A 9,735-nucleotide genomic window follows, 5' to 3' on the forward strand; every position below is an offset into this window, starting at 1 on the left:
TCTTGTGTACTTTGATCATCCACTTGATCATTTTCAACATCCTCATGTTGAGTACTAGTGTCAACCATTTGTGTATCATCAACTTGATCTTGTACCTCTACAAGATCTATTTTCCTTTCACCATCACCTTCCATTAGGAATTTGGTTTCAAGGAATTCCGCCTTTCGAGCAACAAATACATTTTGCTCGGTCGGATCATAGAAATAGTATCCCATATCATCCTTGGGATATCCTATGAAGATACACTTTGTGGATCGAGCATGTAACTTATTAGCTACATGGCGCTTAGGATAAGCTTCACATCCCTATACTTTCAAGTATGAAAGAGAAGGAGGTTTTCCAAACCACATCTCATGAGGAGTTCGTTCCACTTTCTTGGTTGGGGCCATATTTAAAATACGAACCGCGGAGCTTAGACAATAACCCCAAAATGATAGAGGTAACGAGCTTCTTGCCATCATAGATCGAACCATATCCATTAGGGTTCGGTTCCTCCTTTCAGAAACTCCATTGAGTTGGGGTGTTCCGGGTGGAGTGAGTTGTGAGATAATCCCACAACTCCTAAGATGATCTTGGAAGGCATCGCTTAGGTATTCACCTCCTCTATCGGTACGAAGTACCTTAATTGTCCTATTGAGTTGATTTTGTACTTCGTTTTGATATTCTTTGAATGCTTCAAACGTTTCGTCCTTGTGTCTTAATAAGTAGACATATCCGAAACGACTAAAGTCATCAATGAAAGTAACAAAGTATCTTTCACCATTCCTAGTCATGGGTTTAAAGGGTCCACATACATCCGAATGTATTAATCCCAATAAATCTTTAGCCCTCTCATAAGTCCCTTTGAAAGGTGCTTTAGTCATCTTGCCTTGTAAACAAGATTCGCATACATCAAATGAATCCATTTCTTTTGATTTCAAAAGTCCATTCCTTTGAAGTGTATGCATACGGTTCTTGTTTATGTGACCAAGGCGACAATGCCATAAATAGGAATCACTCAATTCCCTTTTGAGTTTCTTGGTGCTTGTATGGTATATTGAGCTACTAGATAATGTGTCATCATGAACCAATTCATAAATTCCATTTGAAGGTGAAGCCTTGAAATAGAATACATTATCTAAATAAATGTGGATATCATCATTAACAAAATTAGGATTAAAACCACATTGTTTCAAACGGGAAACAGAAATAATGTTTCGACATAAGTCGGGTGCATACAAAACATCATTCAAAATAAGTTCCAAGCCACTTGGAAGTTTTAACACAAAGTCTCCTTGAGCTTTCACTTGCACTTTAGCTCCATTCCCCATGAAGAGACTTGATGTTCCCGTTTGTTTGTTACTTCTTTTGAACCCCTGCAAAGAATTGCAAATGTGAGTTCCACATCCAGTGTCTAATACCCATGTATTAGAAGAAGTAATGCTAAGCTCTATATATACCATATATATATTACCTGAGGATTGCCCCGCATCCCTCTTCTCCTTCAACTCCTTAAGGTAGACCGGACAGTTTCGTTTCCAATGACCCATCTCACCGCAACCGAAACATGGGTCTTCCTTGGGGTTTGCCTTCTCGGCTACCTTTTGCTTCTTAGCCTTGTTCTTGGTTGGGGTAACCATCTTCCCCTTCCCTTTGCCTTGATGGGCGGGTCCTTTCCTCTTAGCCACCTTTGGCTTAGAGGCGTTACCTTTGGATCCACCTTGATCGATTGCTAACACGGGTAAAGCCCTTTTACCCATGCTAGTTTCGGCCGTTCTAAGCATACCGTGAAGCTCACCTATGCTCTTATCCATCCCATTCATATTGTAATTAATTACAAATTGATCAAACCTTTTTGATAGGGAGTTAAGGATAAGATCGGTGGCTAACTCATTAGATATGTTTAGGTTAAGACGGTTAGCACGATCGATAAGGCTTTTCATCTTAAGTACATAAGATGAAACCGATTGGGTATCGTCCATACGACAAGCATGTAGCGCCCGAACCGTTTCGAAGCGTTCGACACGCGCTTGTTGGAGGAACATCTCCTTCAATTGCGTTATCATGTCGTATGCACTATGATGCTCGAAATCCTTTTGGAGTTCGGGTATCATAGTCCCAAGCATTAAGCATGAGACTTGAAGGGAGTCGTGGCAATACTTATCGTAAGAGGCCATTGCCTCCTCATCATCCTCATCCGGTTGATCGGGAATGGGGTCCTCAAGCACATACATTTTATCCTCTTGTTTGAGGACAATCCGAAGATTGCGGAACCAATCCATAAAGTTTGTATGGTTGAGTTTGTCTTTCTCTAAGAGAGACCTTAATGATAGGTGGTTTAGATTAAGTGGTGCGTTTGGAATGTTGTTGTTGTTATTGGCGGCCATCTACAAAATTAACAAAGTTCGTTTAAGTATCGATTTTAATTTAACATTCAATACCCTTTAAATCAAATTGAATTATTAAATTCTAGAATCCAACGGTAAACCAAATTTCGGTTAGGTGACCTTTATCCCGCAATTTGATTTAGCTAGGTAGTCAATAAATGACAATTGCAATCCATTTGCAACTTCTAGAGTATGGGATCATGCAATCCTTTTGCATGGCATATTTATCCCATCAACGCCTATTTGTTCTTCATGCTTCGGTGACCCTAAGTTCATGATTCCCAAATCAAGTCGTCCTACTTGTATAGACTTGTAAATTTAACTTACATGTGGTTAGGTGACCTTTATCCCACAAGCATGCGAAATTTACCTTAATTATATTAGTTTGCTCATAATGGTTAGGTGACCTTTATCCCATCATGAGTTCCCTAATATTCCTAAGTGTCACACAAATAGGATGGCGTTAAACTTGTTTACCTTGTTAATAAGGGATTTTGAGTTTTCGTTAATTCTAGTTTGAGAAAACTTTGCACCATACACCAACATGCATTTAGTGTATGGTTTATTTGAAAATCCATTTTCATGTTATGTAATAAAGCCAATTTTATTACTTTGATATAAACCATTTTATATGTATGATCCTTATCATGTTCTTAATAACTGATTATTAATGTCCTTTTAGCCGTTTTTAATTTAACCATTTAAATTGACGTTTTGCATGTCGTTAATAATGTCAATTTTAACCAATTTAAATTGCCATTTTAGTTTGTTGTTAACTTGTGTGATTAACTTGTAGCATACAAACATACAATCCACATAATCATACAAAACAACCACGCATGCAAAATCATATGTTCACAATCAAGCCATTTTTGGTAGACATTTGTTTAGCCGAAAACAAATGCCACCGGTTGAGGGTAATAACACAAAGTAGGAGGTTTTAACCTCCCACTTAATCTTGCATCCAAATGCTTCTTCATGTGTTCTTCAAGTCTTCATCATCTTCATCATTTTACAAAATATATCCTAATACATTTTGTCTAGAAAATGAAAATACAACCTAATCTATTTTACATACCAAATATAAAATAAATTACATAACCAAAAGAACAATTATTACAAACCAAATTACATGAATATTACAACCACATGAATGAATTAATATTACATACCAAATGAATAGATTAATTCAACCAAACATGCAACCATTCAAACACAAGGTCAAGGCTTGATTGTGAACTTTAACATACAACAAATATGACCAAAATGGAACAACCCAAAACCCATTTTGGGTGTCCAAGAATTCGGCCTAACCATAAACCCACCCAAAATTTATAATTTTTGCATTTTACTTTCATGCATGTACATAAAATGCAAAATATATAGTGAGTTTAATAACCATCTCGAAGCATATTTCAACAACTTCGGCTCTAGATACCATTGTTGGGATTTAACAAGTTCCATTATACTTAAAACCATTTAAGAATCAATTAAAAGCGGAAGCATGTAATTACCATTTTAGAACATGTTAATCTTTAACCAATTAAAGTTAAATCCCAATTAGGATCAAGTTGTGAAACATACTTACAAACTACAAGTAAGAAAAGTGTTTATACCTTCTCCTAGCTTGTTGATAGATGATGATGAAGATGATGATGAATGGAGCTCCAAAACTATGAAACCTCAAGTAGTTATACCCCAAACTTGTGCACCAACACCCTAGCTTTGGTTAGGATTTAATTTACACTTGATATGGACTTTCAAAATCAAATTAAGAACCCCTTAATCCTCTTGAAAACCCACGGCTGTAACAGCCTAAATGCAGCAGAATTTTTTGCTTTTTGATGTGTTTGTTCAAGTGTTTAAGTCTCCAAGAGGTCTTGGTACATATGCACTTGGAATATATGGAAGTAACCACTCAAAATACTAGTCAAATGCATGCTTGTTGAGACTCCAATGCCACTTCCACAATTGCTTAATAAAATATGTTTTATAAAAGACTTGAATTTATTTTATAAAAGACTTGTATTTTATAAAACCATTTCATAAACTTCCATATATATTTATGTACATTTTATTATATAAAACCCATTTATATAAAATGTAACATAAATTTATTAATTATTTAACCTATAAATAATTAAATCCATATATATAAATTTTCCACAATTTATATATATATACACATCAAGTAATATTTAAGAAAACCATTTTTCTTAAAGTTCAAGTGTTTCGTATTTAATCAACGATCCAATTGTTAAGATCAAATACTAATAAGGTGTCGGTAAGCTTGTTATTGGGTATGACCCGACTTGGATCAAAACATATTAGCCACGTTAATTTAATATGTCTCTCGGGCGTATGAAATACCTTCACTTTGAACTCAAGATATTCTCCTTATTTTTTCAGCAACTTTGTTCATTTGATTTGAGGTAGTAGCCTTATTCATAATCTTATTCGATTCATATTCACATAGCTATCTTATTTTGAGTTATAACTAATAACAACAAGAACATAGTTTAGATTATTTCTAAACTTGTTTGCAAATAAACTTAATCCTTCTAACTTGACTTTTAAAACACTTCAACACATGTATTATGACAGTATGTTAATCTAACATAAGGATATAAAACTTGTAAACACGAAGAACACCTTAAAATCCAATATACGCCGTCTTAGTCGAACGGGGGCTGTTTTGGGTTTAATTTTAAAAACCTATCTTAAACTTTGAATTAAAAGATTTCCTTTGGTGAAAAATCTTATTTTATATGGATATGAAATATATCTAAAATCCATGGTTAAACTCTAAGTGGAAGTATGTTTTTCAAAAGGGTCATCAAGATGTCGTTCTTACGACGGATATGACTATCTTCTCTTATTTGACACCTAAGCTGTATTTTCAACTATAAAGCTATACTTTTTCTGTTAATATTAATAATTTTGAGTTTGATACGAAACCATGGCAACTCGAATCACTCAAAACGGATTTGTAACGAAGAAATTATGGGTAAAACAAAATTGGATCTTTTTCTTAATTTTTAGCTACGGACATGATTTATAAAAATGGATGCTAACCTTATCCTAGCTAACTTACCATGTATCCTACATGTATTTATACATGTCTTGTTCCCGAACTTATGGAAATACAATTTATAATAGTCGTGATTAAGTTCTACGACAATATATTATAGTCTTAATAAAGATCGTAAGGCACCATATACATATATGACTTAATCACCGTGGATTCGTATACAAAGTTTTGACATATCATTTTGACTTCTTCTATATATATTATTGGAACGAACTATAAGTCACCATTAGCAGTAATCTCAAGTTAGTTGTGGGTCGAAGTGGATTCCAAAATATTATATACTTTGAGTTGTGATCGAGCCTGAGACATGTATACAATGGGTCGCGGATTGCTTCAGACAATATACATATTTTGTGTCTTATTATATTAAGACAATATATTATAGTGTTAGTGAATTCTAACACAATATACGCATTTATATTTATATATATATTTATACTGTTGGACTATTGGACTATTGGACTACGAAAGTTGGACTACTACAATGGACAATTAAAATTATCACAAGTATCATAAGTATGGAATACTAATTATATATATATATATATATATATATATATATATATATATATATATATATATATATATATATATATATATATATATATATATATATATATATATATATATATATATATATATATATATATATATATCTTGACACAAGAATATTATTATTAGGTTCGTGAATTTGTCAAAGGCCAAGTCTTATTACCATCTATTCGGAAATCATCACAAGTGAGTTATAGTCCCATTTTTACTATCTAAATTATTTTGGGATGAGAATACATGCAAATTTTAAATGTTTTACAAAATAAGCACAAGTTTATGAAACTACATTCTACGATTGTTTTGTTATACCGGATATCTGTACTTATTATTATTATTATTATTATGCTTGGTAACCTAAGAATTAGTGAAAAACACTAATTGACGCGAATCTTAAAGGAAGATCTACGGGCACCAACCACCCCCATTTTCGAATAGTGGAAATGCTTTAGTACTTCGACGGGTTCTTGTCATACATTTGAATAGTGGAATGTATGATGCCTGATATCTTAAGCGCTCTATGTTAAGGTCGGTTACCAGGCGACTCATCGTATGACTGATTTTTGCAGTTGTAATGATCATGCACATTTAATTAAATGAAATCTTGTGGCTTATTAAATATTATGATTATTGTATAGAAATTAAACCTATGACTCACCAACATTTTTGTTGACGTTTTAAGCATGTTTATTCTTAGGTGAATATTAAAAACACTTCCTCTGTAGTATGCCAACCCAAGGTCAAGATTTAGAGTCGGCATAATTATTTATATTGTTTAAACTTGCATTCGGAGTGTTTGTTGTAATATATTTGATTATATTGTAATGGGTTGTGTAAAAACTTATTTATTTGAGGAGATTGTCTTTGACAGACAATCTAAATTATGTCATTAAAACCTTTATTCAATAATAAAGGTTATGGTTGTTTTTTAAAAACGAATGCAAGATTTGAAAAACGTCTCACATAGAGGTCAAAATCTCGCAAAGTAACCAATTAATATGAAACGTTTATAATTAATACGAACGGGGCATTTCAAGGAGTTGGTGGAGCTGCTTTAACAACTTGATGATTTTCTCAAGATGAGGTGTTTGAAAGGTTGGCCACACTTGATAATATAAATGAACAGTCATACTATGATTATTTTGGTATGCCTCCTACTGCTTCTCCATGGCCTAGTCACTAAAAGCCTCTCAAATTTCAGCTTGATCCTGTTACTGGTAAGGTTACTATTCATGATGTTCGTGATATGCCAGTACCTTCTAATTCGTCACCTTCTTCCTCATCATCTTCTGATGATGATGTTGACAAAGGTGTTGGTAGGGACGAGCCAGTGGTTTCTGATAATGCTGATAATAAAACCACTGGTTCCAAAGACAAACCAGTCGATCTTACTGATGAAGTTGATTCACTTGACAAGGATAAAAGCAGTTCTAAGCCTTCCGGTGAAGGTAAAAGTGATGGTGATCATGGTGATGAGTCTGAAAATGATAATGACCTTCCACCTCCACCACCCCACAATGTTATTCCAGTTCAAGTTTCTACTCCTCCACTACCACCCAGTAATTTGGATGAATCTGATATGCAAGGGTTGTTTGCCCTTGTTGTGTACAGTACAGTAGCCAAGATGACTCCATCTTTTCAACAAACCATTGAGGAGACTGTTGTCCATTCTATGGGAAAAGCACTTAAACTTGATGGTCAAGCCACCACTTCTGCTATTGAAGGAAAAGTGCATCAGATCACAGCTTTTACTGAACTTGCAGTTCATGATATCTAACCACCATGAACAACAAGATGCAATCAATCAACACATTCTTTCTCATGAAGAATGCCTTGCCAACCTTACTAAACTACACGAGGAGCTGGATCTGGAAAGGGAAAGGGTATACTATCTTAATGAGGAGAACATAGTGCTCAAAGATAGGTTGGAGGATTATCAGCGGCAGATGGCTACCAAGGTACCTGGGGCAGAGTATCTTCGATTGGATGACACTCTACACCGAATGGCTGAACTTCGGTCTAATTTTCATACTAATGTTGAACGAATAGCCATGGGTGTGTCACGAAATGAGGTTCGTACTGCTAATCTATGCCTCAAATAATATAATGCTGATCCAGAAGCTCACCTCTCTTCAGCTGATGCTGATTGGAATAATTTTTCCTGGTCACGACCTGATAGTGACAGTGATTGTGAGATAATTGTTCCCCATCTCTCCACTTCAACCCTTACTGATGAAAAAAGGGGGAGAAGAAAGCAAAGAAAAGAAAAAAATCTGAGGGGGTGCATGAATATAAAAAGGCTCCCAAGCAGCAGAAGAGAGATGGTGATGATCAAGGGAATACTGACCCTAAGCCCGGCAATGCTAATACTGAGGCAGGGGATGATTCTGAAACCAGCAACCCTGATACATCTGCTAATGATATTGGTTCTGTCAGTAAGCCCAATGATGTTGTTATAGCTGCTAAGCTGGCAGAAACTTTTTTTGTCTCTCAATCAATTAAAAAGAAGCTAAAAAAAAAACTGAAGAGACATCAGAAGAGTCAGCAAGAAATCAATGATGCCTTTAACTTAAAATTTGAGGCTTATGCTGACAAAAAGAAGAAGAAAATCAATTATCGCATAAGTCTCACTTGTGAACCAAAAGAACTTCACAACAAGCTTCTTAGTCACAGACAGCAGAAGAAAGAACATCAAAAAAGAGAAGCCAAAATTGTTGTAAACTATGATAAGAAGAAGGCAAACTTGTATGCTGAAAGAGATGAACGAATAAAAAAATATCACTGCTAAAAACTCCAACAATACATGAAATCTAATCGATCTGATAAAGAAAAATCAACAATATTTCAGCAGTGATTAGCTTCTGGAATAAAAACCAGTAAATCTACTCAACCAGCAGTCTCTACACAGCCAGCAGCATCAGAACCAGTAGAGGTAGTTCAACCCTATGCTGGTCATGAAGAAAAACCAGTAGAGGCTAATCAGTTTGCTACCGAGGGGGAGCAACAAGTTTCTAATCCCTTTTGGCCACACAAGAACCAGTGCTACCACAAGAGCCATCACCTGAACCCATTCCTATTGATAAACAAAGGGTGAAAACTGCTTCTAGGGATAACCATCCCCTGAGAAAAGAAGCCTTATTTGAGGCAGGTGATGAAACTACTGAGCCAAGTGTTCCGCCAGCTTATATCATTAAGTCAGCTGGTAGTCAAGACACACAAGGAGTGATGTGAATGAAGACCCAGCCAGTAGTGTGTTGCTGGGTAATCAAAGTGCTGAAGACCCAGCAAAGGAGGATGAGTTGGGTGCTAATAAAGAAGATGAGTTGGGTGCTAATAAAGAAGATGTAACTACTGCTGATGATTCAACTATTTGGACTGATAGTGAATCTACGTATACTCTATCACCTTTACCATCAGTCTTCCGTGCTGCTTTTGATACGACACTGGGTGATCTCCATCCTTATGAACCATTGGGTCCTTATAGCATAGCTGAGTTACCTTACACATAACCTCCATCTTCCCCAAAGAAAAATGATAAATATACTACATGGGAAAATGAACCAGTTGTACACAGAATGCCTTCTCCACAAATAATGAACCCTAATGAAAGAGAAGCTCATAGGCTGCAAATTACTGTTGATGAATGGCTAAGTAGAGAAGAAGCCAGAAGATCTGAGTGTATTCGCCAAATCAGAATGTTGTATCATCCTCTTGATCAGCAATTCTATA

This window comes from Rutidosis leptorrhynchoides, chromosome 2, assembly GCF_046630445.1.
Source record: "Rutidosis leptorrhynchoides isolate AG116_Rl617_1_P2 chromosome 2, CSIRO_AGI_Rlap_v1, whole genome shotgun sequence".
NCBI lineage: Eukaryota > Viridiplantae > Streptophyta > Magnoliopsida > Asterales > Asteraceae > Rutidosis > Rutidosis leptorrhynchoides.